Here is a 16,865-nt window from a genome sequence, read left to right as displayed (position 1 = left end):
AATTACATTAAAATTATTACATACCATCTTTGATTACATGCATTTTATTTAGGTTAAATCTAATTGAATATCTGGATTGGTTTAGGTTAAACCCCACTAAATACCCTGTGCCTCATAAAGAAACCACACTAATCTAAGCGGGGCTAATGTAATCGATTCGTGAACGGCCGAATGGTCACGAATGTTTCCGAAAATGCGCGCTGGCAACCTGTAAGTGAGCCAGCCAGCCAGGCAGGCAGGGAGGGAGACTGTGATTGAGGGGACTGTAGGCAGGCAGACCAGCAGAGAGTCTCCGAGCGCTCTGGAGCAGAAGTCCGTGAGACACAAACTCTGGATTCACAACAATAGAAGCTTTTCCACGCTACAGTAGTTATAGAAACCAGTCTTAATAACGGGATTATAACAGCCGTGTGGCACATTAGTAAAGGAAGAGTCGTTACTCTGTGGAATCAAAGAATTTTCCAGTCGATTTTAAAAGTGGATTTGTACGTGGCCAACTGAACCGGGTGAAACGAGCGGCTGCCGTGCACGGAAAGAAATGCAAAACGCGGCGGAACGGAGAGACGGTGAGTTCAACGCGTTTCCTTCTTCGTTCGGTCTTGTTAATGACACTTGCTCTGCATAAAGCAGTAATTTGAAGGTGATTATTATTTGCATTAACGAGCAAGCTTCTCAGCCACGAGGTTTGGAGCGATCGCGAAATTCTAGTATTTCTTAGAGAAACTAACGGGTTGAGTTGACGTCGGCTAAGCTAGTGTACTAACGTTAGCTAACCGAGCGATTTAAAAACTTACAGATCTTTAGTTTAGGGTGCTTTACACACAAGACCACTGTAGGCGAGTTCCTCTCCCAGAATAGCAAGTTATAAGCAAGGCTGATTATATTTTCTTGCTGTGACTCTCCTTTGGTGCCTCGTGGTCTAAGAGCAAGTGCAGGGAGCAATGTAGTTCTGTCATGCAAATGAACTAACTAATGATGAGTTGAGAAGTTGAAATATTGACCACATGTATTCCATAATACCCTGCGCATATTTTCTGGGGTAAAAGACAAACATACAGAACAAGTGTCGCGGGACATTCTTATGGCACTAGGCTGGCAAAGATGCTTCATCTCATATACAATATTCCACATATTAGTGCTGTGCAATCGTGTCAATGTTTTATTTACTTGTGCGTACATTTGAACTGATTCAGTCTTGTGTGATTATGAAAAAGCGTGCAGAAATTAATTCCAAACACGTACACGGATAAGATTTTTAGTGCATTTTTCCCCCCCAAGATGTCACCGTCTGTGGATGAGCGTGTATATTTTAAAACTCACACTCCCACATAGATTATTATACAAACATATTGGTCCTTTTTTTTTTCTTCCAGTTTTCACTAAAACGTAGCCGTAGGGTGCCTTTAAAGACGATGTCTGCTGAGTTCAGTATTCCTAATCGCATTAAAATCAAACATCGCTTCATCGCATAATGAGTTTGTACGTTTCCAAATCGTAATATTTTACGAAACAGTCCAAACTAACACTTATATCCACACTGCTCTTTTAGAAAGTCTTATTTGACCTGTTTTTGGAGATATTTTGGTGGGGCTTCACAGAAATGTGTTAGTGAGAATTAAATGAGAAGTAAAGCTCGTGCGTGTTAAAACGCTAGTTCACCCAAAAATCCAAATCCTATATTTACTCGTTTATGTTGTTCGCATCTTTACGACTTTTTTCCTTGCACCACAAAAGGATATTTTCTGCAGAATGGCAGTCTTGTACCTTTCAGTTTCATAGCATCTTATTACCAGGCGTTATAAATGGTGTCTGAGGCCGTCAGTCTCTTACATTCAAACAGCTTCTGTTGTGGAGGAAAGAAAGACATGTAAGTTTAAAACAACATAAACGTGAATAAATGATGACAGACTTTTAATTTGAGTGAACTGTCTCTTTAACATCGCTCATGCAGCAGAACAATGCCACTCTTGTTATGCTAAAGACATTATGCATTATTTGTTACGCTGGTTTTGTTGCCCCTTCCCAGGTCCTTACACACAGCAATTCTATACGTCAGGAGTTAGTTTAAGAAGGAAGCCTATAATATATGACCATACGTGAACACTGTGGGCAAGGCGTTCAACAGTCTAGAGTTTTTATTGATTAAAAACAAACAAACAAGCATATATGAGGAACTTCAGAGAGCTCATGAAGCATGTCAGCAATATCAAATGATCTGGAAGAGCTCAAGAGCAAGTTTCGTGCAATTGCATCAGAAGTCTGGAATAATTTGGCCAAAGACAACATCGTTTTCTTGATCCTGTGCAGTCTTCTGGTACTACTGTTCATTTGGTCTGTGTAATTAGTTTAATATTCTGTCAGTTCTGGATTTGTTCATAAAGACAGAATGGCTCCTGAGGCTAAAGGCTGGCTGGAGAACATTTGTGGTCTGTATTTTGACAGGCATTAAGATGAACTGGCAATATCGCCCCCAGTAGCACACGTGTGATTGGATAACATGCACATTTATGTCATCGTATTTGTTGCATTGGTCAATGACTGAACAATACAGTCAATCACTGTGACCTGCTGAAGTAAAATCTAATACAAAAAAGATGTCTCTGAAAAGGATTTTGTGGATACATTAACTGTAGGTCAGCATGTGTTACATTAATAATGTAAGAGTCATGGCAGGTGTCAGTAAATAGCATGAAACCATAGCAGATGCCCTGTAAGCAAGATTGTTTCTAATGGATCTTTGAGTATTTTTAGCAGTTTTGTTTGTCAATATATAATTTGGTATCTTACACCCTCTTACCTCTTTTATTCTGGCAGAGGGAACTAATTGGCACGTTGCAAATTCTTGGCCTTCTGTTGCCACATGCTGAAAAGCCACTTGGTGCAAACGTCCCCCTTGCTGATGCTGTCTTATGGTTTCCATATGCGCTGAATTTGGGTAATTTCAGGGCTTGGGCTCTAATGAGAGATTTTATTTCTGTAATGCGTCGGTTGTGGTGTCGGGGATCAGCATTTATAGGACTCATATCTGGGAACTGAGAGCCTTTTGGACTTCTCAGTGGCACATTGGGCTCTGGCATGGGACTACACCATTTTTTTTTATTTAAACAATTCAGCCTAGTCAACACTTTTAAGGAGTCATGTGGCACAGTCAGTGTGGTCAAAATATTTTCAATGTTGTAAAGTTTCAGTGTTTTTAGGGAAGTTCTGTTCACTTCAAGAAGGTCAAAAGCCCCTCAAAGAAAGACTACATTTAATTGCTCTGCCCTTGAACACAGCTGTTTCTTTCTTGCTTCACTAGCAGGACTCCGTAGTAAATAAAAATGGCTTATTTAGACACCTTTTTATACTGTCCAAAATAGAAACATTATAAATATGTGCTAAATTAATTTTAGTGTATAATAATAAATGAATATTGTCTTTATTTCAAATGTATTTAAAATTCCATACTGTCTCGACATCTGGTGTTGCTCCATGTGGTAAAAGTCAACAAATAAAAAAGTAGGCCTAGATTATATCTGACGTTTGCTTTTCGATTAAATTCAATTGCTGCAAGATTTCAAAATGAATCACAAGGACTTGATCATGAATCCTTGCAAACATTAGTTAACTATTCCTTTTAAAGTGACTTTCATTTGTACACTTCACTTATGGCCTATTAACTTGGCCTTTTGTGGAAGGGTTCTGTTGCCCACTTTCATTTGACCCTACGAATGCCAGTTGGAAGTCACTCATTGTGTTTTCTCTACCCAAGTTGCTGTCATTTTGAAATGACAAAGTTTCCATATTTCTTAGCCTCTTCAGTGTTCAGAGGCCTGTGAAGAAGTTAAGTGTCTGGAAGCTAATTATGTAGTAATTTGGCTGCTGATTGAAAACAGGTTCTCCATTAGTGGGCCTGCTGGTGGCATTATAAACTATTTACACCACAGTTTTATGGGGCATCTCCATTTAACGAAAAGTGGAAACAGACTTTGGTCCAGAAATGGCCCAGACCCTTTATAAGAACGGTAGCTAAGCCTATTTTGGAGAGCCTCCCATGTTTTAAGTTCTACATTATTTGCTTAAGTTACATCTTTGATGTTTTATGCTGAGAGGTAATTGGATAGGCCCTGCTCTGATTTATTTTGGAGAGTATATGAGCAAAGAAAGAGGCCTTACTCAGCAAGTTTGCTTAGTGTTTCCATCTTGTTCACGAGTGAAAGTTCCTATTCTTTTGACTCTTGTTAATATCGGTGCTTACAATTTTTAGGCCTATATGTGTGTGATATTCGGTGTTTGACACCAAAAATAAAACGTGACCTCTTTAATGGCTCATGCTATGGCTGGACAGTATGACAGTATATAAAATATCAACCAATGTTATTTATGGTACCATTGTTTATGGTTGCCAGGTTCATAAAAATGTTGCAACTTGCATGTTAATAAACAATGCAACTGATTTGTGGTCACAGGTTTGCAAACGTGCGTTTATTGACTCTTTGCATCCTTACCCCTGGCTCGATCAGCTATATTTGCAATGCATCACTGTTTGTAATTATTGCATAATGTGAAGCAGCCGTTTATGCACTGATGCTAAGCCTTCATCTAAATACCAGTTGAGATGAAGACCCCCTTTATTCTTCTTCTTCTTCTTCTTTTTTTTTTTTTTTTCAAATATTTAATTTTAATAAAGATTATTGGAGTTTTTTTTTTAAACAACATATCACAATGCAGTTATTTTTGCTGGAAATTCAACACATAATTAAACCATATTGTATATATGGTTTACAGGGACTCTCTTTAGATGTAATGGATTTCATACTAATCTAAGATAATCAGGTTGTCTATTCCTTAACTCTAACCCCAATATAAATTTTTTTTTAATACTGTACATTATAATAAACTGATGCTTAAATTTATTTGTAGCGCTTAAAACTTTTTGTTTTGTTTAAATTTTTATTTCGACAAAATAGTGCAGAAGTTTATTTAGTTGATTTATTGGACATCTGCCTTAACATAAAAATTATCATAAATGTATCATATTTTCTAACACTTTAATATTTCTATATATTACTCCTACTATTATATAAGATACCGCTAACCCCTAGTTCTTGTAGTGCACTGATGTCGCCACAAGCCATGTGAAGTTTGTGGATTTGCGTGTGACTTATTAAATTAGTGCGTTAGTTACCCTGTCACCATTGTGGTGGCTCCATTAGGCAGGAGAACGAGTCCAAGGTACGATTACTGCCAGAGAGTCGTGTGAAGGTGACCTCCCCCTCCGTATCCTAATCTAAACACGCAGACACACGTACATGGTTTCCCTCGCTGTCTTTGTTGATTCACTTCTTGCTACTCTTTTCTGTCACCACGATTTTCAATAATCCAATAAACTCAGGCAGCCGTTTGTCATATTGACATGCATGTGGTCCTGTGTGCTGTCACTCAGGAAGATGAATGTTGAGGGAGTTGCGAGTCGCAGTACTGATAGAGAGGATTCTTTAACGTTTATGCAGCATTAATGGCCTTGTGTGTTTACAAATTAAAAAAAAAATTCTAAGGGCTCCTTTGAATATTGATAAGGGAGGCTTTTGTGCAGCTCTGTTTAGATTACTGTGACGTGCAGTTGTTGTGGTGTAGGTGGGTTGACTGCCAAAACAGTGATTTGGATTGCAGTGCTTGTTTTTAAGCATTGTTGTGGCATCAGAGTTAAGATGTTCACAAAACTAGTAATGGTCTGTGTAGAACACATTATATAGAGGCCAATTCTGTCAAACAGGACAGATCAGTGTAAGTGGGAGGAGCCGTCCTACTTGTGAAAATATGAATTGGAGAGAACATATGTGGGCTGTAGGAATGGAAGTTCCCTCTTTAAAAAGAGTTACTTACCCTTTTGATGGTTTGGTTATTCAAGACCAGTGGTCAACCTTTTAAGGGGCTTTCTCACCGGAGGAACCTCTTCATAGTTCCTAGAACTATTGGCGAAAGTACTGCTTTTTGGCGTGTTCGCACCACAAGATTGAGAAATGTATTTAGTTCTAGGAACTCCATTTGGGGGAACTAGATTAGCTCCTATACTTCAGAGTAGGGTCTAAAACAGTTCTATAGGTATTAATCGTGACTTAAGTGTATGCTGATTGGCTAAACACACTATTTTGACTATGTCCTTACTACCTTACTATGTCAGTTGTGTTGCTGTCTATGCAGGGTCAGAAAGCTCTTGGATTTCATAAAAAATATCTTAATTTGTGTTCCAAAGATAAATAATGGTCTTACAGGTTTGGAAGGATATGAGGGCAAGTAATTAGTGACAGAATTATTGGGTGAACTAAAATCAATGAAGATTTGAAAATCATCTATTTTGTCCTAAGTATCTAGATACGACTCAGGTCAGTTTCTCAATGCAAGTCTTTAGCGTAAAGACTTTATTCTCATTTGCTTGGTTAATCAATATTGGTATTCACTATGTAGGGATGGTTTAGTGAAGTAATTGGGCATAATTGCAGTCTAGCTTCAAATCAAAAGGTCAGCACTGACCAGCTGTTCTGAAACAAATCTATGTTTGTTTTATTTTAATAAACATTTGTGTGTTTTTTGTGCCGTAAAAATACCTCCACTAGCACTTTCTCCTCTCACTGGATGGTCACCTCTGGAGTGAACTGTGGAATATTCTCAATTCATTCTGGCTGAATGCAGAAAACAAGTCAGTTTTCTGTCAGCCATTATAGAAAGAAATCTTCCACAAAGCTTACAGCAACTGCTTCAGTAGTGTTAAAGGGAGCTAGGTGCTGTCTTACGCTGTTTTTAAAGGGTATGGACAGGGTTTGTAGTTTTCGATGGAAATGGTTTAGATTTTTTTTGTGTGTGTGTGTCCCACTGAGTGCAGTCTCCAGACTGTATCATGAGGACAAGAGGAAGCAGCGTGCAGGAGAACGGGAAGTTGCAGTTCTGGCGCTTTCTCTTCCCACTGGTGTGCCAGATGGAGAAGACCGAGGGAGTCCTGGCATAGAGGGGGTGCTGGTGACTGCCCAACCATCACAGAAGGGCTCCCCCCTCTTTCCAACTGTGTCTGTCCTCAGGTCAAAGACAAGAAAAGACCATTTAAACAGAGAAGCAACCATGGCAAAATGATGGATGGTTTTTCATGTATGTAATATTTGTAATCAAAAACTCTTTTTTTTGTTCTTTTCAAATATATATAAACATAACTAGCCTAATTTTTAGGGCTCAAAATATAGATGACCTTGTGTTAGTCCTGAAAATGCAGCAGTAGGTACTGTTAAATGTATTATTAAATTTTTATTAGGACTGGTAATTTAATGCGTTAATAAGATTAATTAATTACGGTGAAAAATAATGCGTTAAAATTATTAACGCATTTAACGCACTTTCCCCGCCCCAGACCTATGTGGGTCAGCTGACATTTTATACTGTTGATTGATGACAAATATGAGGCAGGGCAACAACTCACTGCATGATGGAGCCTAGAGAAATGGGGCAAAAATGTCCCTGTTTGAGTTTTTGTCTCATATTTACATCATGTTGCTAAAAATAACATTATTTTGTGTATTTGGTGTAATGAAATGTGTTTATGTGGTTTAACATTATTTTCCACATAATGTGCATTATTGTTTCTCCTCTATGCCCCGCCTTTCTGATGCGGGGCATAGAGGAGAAACAATAACGCGTCGATTTTTACCAAGATTTTTCTTTGTTCTGAAAAGCAAGGTGTACGCTGATTGGCCAGCCATCCGGTGTTTTGTGATTGGCCGAATACCTCAAGCATGTGACGGAAATGTTACGCCCCTCACCATACTGTGATGCTGTCTCCCAGCACGACCAGACAAAAACATTAAAACACATTACAAACGAGGCATTTGTTACATCCAGTGGGGACATAATTACTGATTATAATGACTTATACTGTCTTTTTACGCGTTTCGTTGCATAACGCGCTGCGTAAACTTAAAACCATGTCTGCATTTGTGATCGGAGAAACAACAAGCCTACTCTACACTCCTTAAAACTTGCGTTTGAATGATCAGTGGCAAATTATTTAAATATAAACGTACCTACAGACTGTGAGTCAGAACAGCCAGGGCATTGTAATCTAATCTCCCAGGATCAGGAAACAGTCCTCCATAAAAAGAGTTGCACACATCTGAATATTTGGGTCAAATTGTTCTGGAACAGTGTTGTAAATACAACTTAACCACTGATTTCTAGTTGTGTCCTCTTTTGGAAGGCCAAACAAAGTAGTTTCACTTTCACAACGAAACACAGCATCACACACAGCGGGCTTGAGTGAGTGGAGGCCGGCTCGAGTGAGCAGTGGCGGCTGGACTCCACTTCGTCCACAGTGAAAGCCGATCCGGTGATCCACAGCGCTAAGTTGATGCATTTCCTCAGCGACCAGCACAGATAAGCTCTAGGCATGACCAGGCGGATATCATCCTTTTTTTGGAAGGCCAAACAAAGTAGTTTTGCTTTCACAATGAAACACACAGCTTCTCCACAACATGGGCGCGTCGGCAACAGCGAGAATAAAATTTACGCCTTCTTTCTTTATGTGAACGTTTGGGCGGCGTTATGCAAAATGTTCCACATTGTGACGTAGATATGGGGGCGTGTTAGAACGAGCTGTTTTAGAGGTGGGTGTGATTGACTCTTAACTTTTATAAAGAATATCTCTTTGGATTTGAGACTTTAGTCTTTGCAACTTTACAGATCTTCTTTATGCACCAAGAGCTTGTAACACTCCAAAGAGAAAGGAAAACTTGAATTCGCATCATATGACCCCTTTAAGCAATATCACACAATAGGCTAAGTGCAATATAACATGAGTGCAAATGTAATACTGGTCTTATACAACAGTTCAGTAAGTAAGAAGTTAATATTGTGTTATTTTAGACAAAATGTTGTCTGTTTTGCTCATTTTTGCCAAAGAAAATATAAAGACAAAGCAGAACTGTTCGTCTCCGAGCAACACACAGCGGTATTTCATTTCTTATGGCATTGAACGAATTGGGTGAACCATTTGGCATGTTGAACCATTGGCCATAGGCACGTTGGATTTGAAGCAGCGCTACACAGATCGATTGGTGTATGAGATCAAAGTACCGCAAGAGCGATTCAAAAGCATAAGGAGCTGTCTGCTTACTATAGCTCTTGCTGTAGCCTTGATGTCACACACCAAATGGACGGATGGTGATGATCCTCTTCAAGTCAAATAAGCCTAATGATTCAATGGACCATTCATATAGAACCATTTACTTTTCTCCTGAAGGAATCAACGAATCCTTGAACGAATCAAATGAATGAATAAATTACTCTGACTTAATCATTAAGACATATACCACCACCTACTGGCAGTTTTAGTTTATTATTTAGAGTATCATTACATTAAAGAAATAATTTAATATTTCCATAGTAATAATAATAAAATTAATAAAATAAATTATTTAAGGTATAGTTCACCCACCCAAAAATGACAGTTGTGTCATCATTTACTCACCCTCATGGTCCAAAAGAATATATGTAATAAATTTGATCAAACAAAATATTTCTTGCTGAAGCTACTTTTTGTAATGTGTGCTTGACACAACACAACAATGACTTTAAATTATCTTTTGGGAGTAATTTTTCAGCCAGATTTGATGTGCGATTATTTTGCAAATAATTAATTTAATTAATCGCCACATCATGTAATTAATTAAATTAAAAATTTTAATCGCTTACCAACCCTAATTTTTATTCGAATAATAATTTAAATGAACAATATTATTTGTGCCTCAAAGTTAGAGAATTACTGGACCAATTGGGTGAGCATACAAAATATTTTTTGTTGAGCTGTGAATAGTATGTTTGTTACTATAACTAGTTTTGAGCAGATAAAGAAAGTGCAACTTTAGTGGAAGCATGTAATGGAAGACATGATTATCATTTTTTTTTTTTGTGATCTTTTTCTCTGTAATTACTGTAATGCACTTGCAGACAGCCAAACTTTGAGACTTTCTGGATTCTACTGATTTAATATTTTTGAGCTACAGTCATAATCATTTCATAAACCGCAAGTGATGTTGTGGTCAAACTGTATGTCTGGAAACTCTACGCCGGATGTCTCTCAGTCATACTGAAGGACTGGACTGTTTCTCAGAAAGCCATGATTGGATTTAATCCAGACGTTAACAGGAAGCAAATGACTCTCATAAAATTAACCAAGGTAAAGCAATAAGAAACTCATAAAGATGATGTCAGAATCTTGTTTCTGGGATGTCTGAATGCCAGTATGTTTTCCCTACAGAATATGTGAGAGTTCCTTGTAACATTATGTCCAAAATATAATATATTTCTGATATTATGCATAATACATGGATCTGAAGATCTCTTTTATGGCTATTTCGCATCCATGAGGAACTATTGGAAGTCTACAGATGCATTGACGAGGAGTAGATTTGTTCTCAGACAACATATAAGAAAGGTAAAGAGAATCAGCCCAGCAGAGGACAAAAGGGAGAGGCTGTATGGAGTGCAGTGCCACCACCTACCAGGAAACAACAAATAAATGCAGACACTGTGACAGAAATTGTCACCTCAGCATGTGGAGTATTAGTCACAGCTGACCACCTAATGTGCTCAAGCCATGGTCCAAATCAGAGTAAAGCACAAGAAGTTGAATGTGACGGATACTTTCTACCAGTTTGAAAGACTGCGATAAGTTGATTATTAGGTTAAAATGATAACTGAAAAGGTGTCAGAAATCATTAGCACTTCTATTAATGACTGTTCAGCATGAACCTGACAGCACACCATTATTAGTTACATGAGAGAGGCCAAAAATTATTGTTAAAACGATAGTTAACTTATAAGTGATGTCAGTGTTATATGCTCACCCTCATGTCGTTTCATACTTGTAGGCTGTGGAGCACAACAGGAAAAATTCTGAGTCCTCATGCTGCTTTTAGTATGTCAGTGTTTATAGTGACGTCTAGGGCTGGGTTTTGACACAAATTTCACAATTCGATTCAATTCTCATTCACAAGCTTGCGATTAGTTTTGATTCAATATCGATTATTTTGGATATATATCAGGTACAGTACATGTCAAATTTTCTGAAGGAAAAATATCTCAACTAATGCTGTAAAATACAGGTGCATCTCAATAAATTAGAATGTCGTGGAAAAGTTCATTTATTTCAGTAATTCAACTCAAATTGTGAAACTCCTGTATTAAATAAATTCAGTGCACACAGACTGAAGTAGTTTAACTCTTTGGTTCTTTTGATTGTCATGATTTTGGCTCACATTCATGGGCAGGTGCCAAATCCTGCTGGAAAATGAAATCAGCATCTTCAAAAAAGCTGGTCAGCAGAAGGAAGCATGAAGTGCTCCAAAAATTTTTGGTAAACATTTGACACCAACAGATGACATTGCACCCCAAATCATCACAGACTGGAAACACTGGGACTTCAAGCAACTTGGGCTATGAGCTTCTCCACCCTTCCTCCAGACTCTGGGACCTTGGTTTCCAAATGAAATACAAAACTTGCTCTCATCTGAAAAGAGGACTTTGGACCACTGGGCAATAGTTCAGTTCTTCTTCTTTGCCCAGGTAAGATGCCTCTGACGTTGTCTGTGATTCAGGAGTGGCTTTACAAGAGGAATACGACAACTGTAGCAAAATTCCTTGACACGTCTGAAGTTCACTCAAATTCTTGAATCGATTTTGCCTGACAGTCCTCATAAGGCTACGGTTCTCTCAGTTGGTTGCGCATCTTTTTCTTCCACACTTTTTCCTTCCACTAAAATTTCTGTTAACATCCTTGGATACAGCACTCTGTGAACAGCCAGCTTCTTTGGCAATGAATGTTTGTGGCTTACCCTCCTTGTGAAGGGTGTCAATGATTGTCTTTTGGACAACTGTCAGATCAGCAGTCATCCCCATGATTGTGTAGCCTAGTGAACCAAACTGACAGACCATTTTGAAGGCTCAGGAAACCTTTGCAGGTGTTTTGAGTTGATTAGCTGATTGGCATGTCACCATATTCTAATTTGGGTTTTAGTTAAATGTTACAATTACATAATAATATTTCTACTTCAATTATTATTATTTTTTTAATATAAACATAATGGTGGCTGTCATAAAAACTTGATGGATTTATTCAAACATAAATGAAACACTAAAGAATGGTAAAATTTATAATGAATATGTTATATGGTGCATATATTTAGCAAAATGCCCCGCTCTACAGTTCAATTTTCTGAGTTTATGGTCACCGATTATGTTTTTCTGAGGTAAATGTGATGTTACATTACATTGTTTACAAGTTTATAATGATGTCTTTGTGCGGCTGAAACACTGATTGAGCGATTACGTGAGACAGAATACAGATTGTAAAGTTGGACTCTTTTTTTTTTTTTTTTTTAAACTTGCCTCTGGATGTTTAGTCATGTTTATTATGACACTAAATCTAACATAAATGCTAAAGAAATCATTAACTCATGTTCTAAACATGAACTGAGGTGCTACAGCAATCTGTCACTCCACATTAAACAGCGCCAAAATGAGATTTATTGTTTGAAAACTGCAATACAATGTACAGAATTTAAAATCTGAGACTTTGTTTCATATTAAAAGTACCAAAGCACAATGCTTATTAATAAAAAAAAAAAACAGAAACAATGCAAAAATGCTTCAGGAGGGGGCATAGCCAAAATAACAAACAAAACAGTATCTTACTCCATTATAAATCTAACTTACCTAACGCAGGGAAAATAAATAACAAAAAGACAATAATACTTCCTTAACTACCTAACATACCCCAAAACAGGAGAAAAAGAGTTAACAAAAGAAAAATGGCTCCCTCCTCCATACAAATTATAAAGTAGACAATTTAACCAATATTGAATGAAGGACTATAAAGCATCAGCAATACTGAGTTGAGATTAACAATCTAGGTGGGAGCAAAGCAACAGTACACTACCTGAAACTCTAGCACAGATTTAGCATTAAGCATCAACTAACAAATACCAAAAACGACAACACTTGTCTGGGGCTGCAGAGACGGTACATGTGGGGAGAGGGAGATGGCTCAAACTTTCTCCTTTCTCCTTTCTCTCTCCCTCAACTGTGCTTTCTTGATGGCTTTTATAGCTGGTTTCCTCTCTTCATTTCATGAATATAAAGAACATGATTTACATGAGTTACAAATTATTTTATTGCAAATGAATGTGTTATACTATCACTTTTGATAAATTTATAAATAGTGCAGGCCCTATGTTTGGAAATCTAAATTATTAAATGATAAGTGCTAACAGAGGGAATGATAAACCTAGTTAGTAGGTAGAGATGAGGGCCATTCGGCCGCTCTCCTAAAAGGCTTGTGATAAATGAGCCGTGCTTGTGGGTCTCTCAGGCTGAAAGGAATTGGTGGCATTATCTCTTGCAAATAGGTTTGAAAATGCTTTAGGCCACAAAGAAACTCTGATTTATTACCCGAGATATTGTTAGTCGTTAGCTCCAATCTCTTGCATTGTTGTATGTACTTTTTCCCCTTCCAGTCCTCAAGACTGCATCTAAAATCACAAATGAACAATTGTTTTGCACTGTTTTATCATAGAAATGCATAAACCTGCATAATGGTTTGTGTTGGAAATGTACTTTATAGGAAGTTGCCATTTGCTTTTTTTCTCAGCATCTCTGTCATATTCGTGACCTTTTTATTGCAGGTCTCAGTTTTATTAGTCACCCCCCCACCCCCATCTCTGCTATTAAATTCTCTGCTGTCATGCATACACTAATCCAAATCTTTCCTTTCTTCTCTACTCACTTTATCTTTCCGTTGCTATAGGAAACTGCACTTCATAATCATTCTTATGGAAAAGAAAATCGGCTCCTATAATGAGAACAGAAGGAATATCAATAGGGTGGTCAGTGTTTTGCTTGCATATAGGCTGTATTCATAGCAGACTATTAAACATTTTCTAGTCACACTGGAAAAGTTCTACTACTGTTTCAAGCTATTCTTGTCTTTATCCTGAGAAACTGTACAGTAATGAACCGAAGAGGATACATGTGGCCTTTCAGTTGCAATGGTGGATGCCGGAGATTATTTTCTGCTCTCCCAGTGTAATGTGCAGAGACAGCTACAAGTAAACAGCTCTTAACTTGGTTTCTGAGACAAGTTTAAATGCTGTGGTACTTTCAGTAACGCTCTGTTTGTTTGAGCAGCCTGACATGTGAGTTTGGGGTGAGTTCTGAAAATAGAGTGCAACAGTTGGGTTCTGCATGTAAATATCCCATTCATTGTCTTCATATGGGAAATTATTTTAATGATAACTTTTCTGATAACAGATCTTTTGTGAGCACAACAAAAGGGCTTCTGTGAATGACATAACTGAGTCGTCTCTCTGCGCTATCAAAATACTTAAATATTTGTATATATGTATGCATATTTTGTAAGGATGTGCAATAGCGATCGAGCACTTTTCTTATATTTCTTCATGTGTCTGAACTTTTGACTACTGCTGTATACAGAATACAGTATACACGTAAACAGAATATATATATATATATATATAATAAATAAATTTAAAAAATATATAATAATATAAATATATATATATATATATACATAAACACATTTTTAGCAATGATAACTCAAATGTGGTGATCATACATTTATAATGATGTGACAAACATATGTAATGGAGGCAGGGTATTAAAGGGGTCATATGATGCTGCTGAAAAGAACATTATTTTGTGTATTTGGTGTAATGAAATGTGTTTATGCAGTTTAAGGTTAAAAAAAACACATTATTTTCCTCATACTGTACATTATTGTTTCTCCTCTATGCCCCGCCTTCTGAAACACGTTGATTTTTACAAGGCTCATCGCTCTGAAAAGTGAGGTGTTCTGTGATTGGCCAGCTATCAAGTGCATTGTGATTGGCCGAATGCCTCAAAGCATCGATTTTGGCAAAGCTCATTGGTCTGAAAAGCGAAGAGTGCTCTGATTGGCCAACTATACATTGCGTTGTGATTGGCTGAATACCTCAAGCGTGTGACGGAAATGTTACGCCCCTTGCCATACTGTGATGCGTGTCCCGGCCAGAACACCGGCGCGACAAGACAAAACCAATAAAACCCATTTCAAACGAGGCATTTGTTGCATCCCGTGGGGACATAATTATGGATTATAATGACTTATAGCCTACTGACTTTTTACGCGTTGCGTTGCATCGCTCCACATAAACATAGAACCATGTCTGCACTTGTAATCGGAGAAATGACAAATAACAAGCGCTACTTTACACTGCTCAGAACTCACGTTTGAATCATCAGTAGCAAATCCTTTTAATATGTAAACGTACTTACAGACTGCATACAGCATACAGACTTTTATTAAGAATATCTCTTTGGGTTTAAGACTTTAGTCTTTGCAACTTTAGGGATCTTATCTATTCACGAACAGCTTGTAACACTCCAAAGAGAAAGTAAAACTTAAAATCACATCATATGACCCCTTTAAAGCTCTAAAATTATAAAATTTGAATGTAAATTTTAATGGGATGACCGAGTATACTCTGTGGTCATCAAACACTTGTGTAAAATTTAAAAAATACATCAAAACACAATTATAACCAGTAGACGGCAGAAGATTAACATTTATTGGATTATTACTCATTCATTTCTACTTTTTATCTATATTTTGAAATGATAAAATCACTATTATAAAATTTCAAACCATCAAGAAATCTTTTTTTGTGTATGACGTAAGAAAAGTGCCTTGAAAAACATAATCACTGAAGTTAGTTCCATAGACTAGAAAAATAATGGTACATTTAATAAGAGTGAAATATATAAATTTTCTATATAAAAATTAGATTTTGCATCTGTTACTGTTGTTAATAAAAGTACATTTTGTATGCATCTTAACTCAAGCTTAGTGCTTTACTGTCAAATCTGTATAAAGAATAAACAAAAGAAAAATAAACAAGAAATGAGCACGTAATATTATTAGTAGCTGTACTTATTTATGCGAAACAATAGTAATTTAGTGATTAAATTATATATATTTTAATACTCCCACACACCACCCCCAGCACTACCAAACCTGCTCCTGGCGCCACCATCTGTAGAACTTAGTGGCGCTGGTGGCACTGCTCACAAATATTAGTCTGGGGCCCTGCTTAAAGTTACTTTATATACATTGCATTATAAATAGAACTTTATAGAATGTGAAATCTATAGTAAATTCTGTCTGCTTTCCTTGTCTATGTTTCAGCACGCTATCATAAAAGCGATCCCGGAGGGAGCTCTCTCACTCTCTCACTATAGCGAGTAACTTACAGTTCACTGGCATTTGCATCCTTTTGTGCAGATACAAGTTGTAATGGTACATCTATGTTATGTATCCTATGATTAAAAGTTACATGTCATACAGCTAAGTATGGTGACCCATACTCAGAACTTGTGCTCTGCATTTAACCCATCCAAAGTGTGCACACACAGCAGTGAACACACACACACACACACACACACACACACACACACACACACACACACACACACACACACACACACCGTGAACACACAGCCGGAGCAGTGGGCAGCCATTTATGCTGCGGCGCCCGGGAAGCAGTTGGGGGTTCAGTGCCTTGCTCAAGGGCACCTCAGTCGTGGTATTGCCAGCCTGAGACTCGAACCCACAACCCTAGGGTTAGGAGTCAAACTCTCTAACCATTAGGCCATGACTTCCCCATAGGGAACTTAATATCATAGGATGTGTCATAGAACGGGCTTCAGTTTATTGGCATAAAGTCACGCTTCAGCTTCACCACAGGCAGCTACAGATGCTTCTTTTTAATAACATTGCTGCATCATAATCA

The 16,865-nt window shown here is 37.6% G+C and overlaps 1 protein-coding gene across 1 annotated transcript in view; it reads left to right on the top strand.

Annotated features, from left to right (window-relative positions):
- The first annotated feature begins 245 nt into the window (after nt 1–245).
- The window catches only part of ptprfb (protein tyrosine phosphatase receptor type Fb), a 185,210-nt gene continuing 168,590 nt past the window's right edge, over nt 246–16,865 (top strand). Inside the window, exon 1 of the mRNA XM_042718042.1 lies at nt 246–566. The gene's annotated coding sequence lies outside the window, so the exon portion shown is untranslated. The remainder of the gene's footprint in view (nt 567–16,865) is intronic.

The sequence above is a fragment of the Cyprinus carpio genome, chromosome B2, assembly GCF_018340385.1.
Source record: "Cyprinus carpio isolate SPL01 chromosome B2, ASM1834038v1, whole genome shotgun sequence".
Lineage (NCBI taxonomy): Eukaryota > Metazoa > Chordata > Actinopteri > Cypriniformes > Cyprinidae > Cyprinus > Cyprinus carpio.
This window is presented reverse-complemented; position numbering and strand designations above follow the sequence as displayed.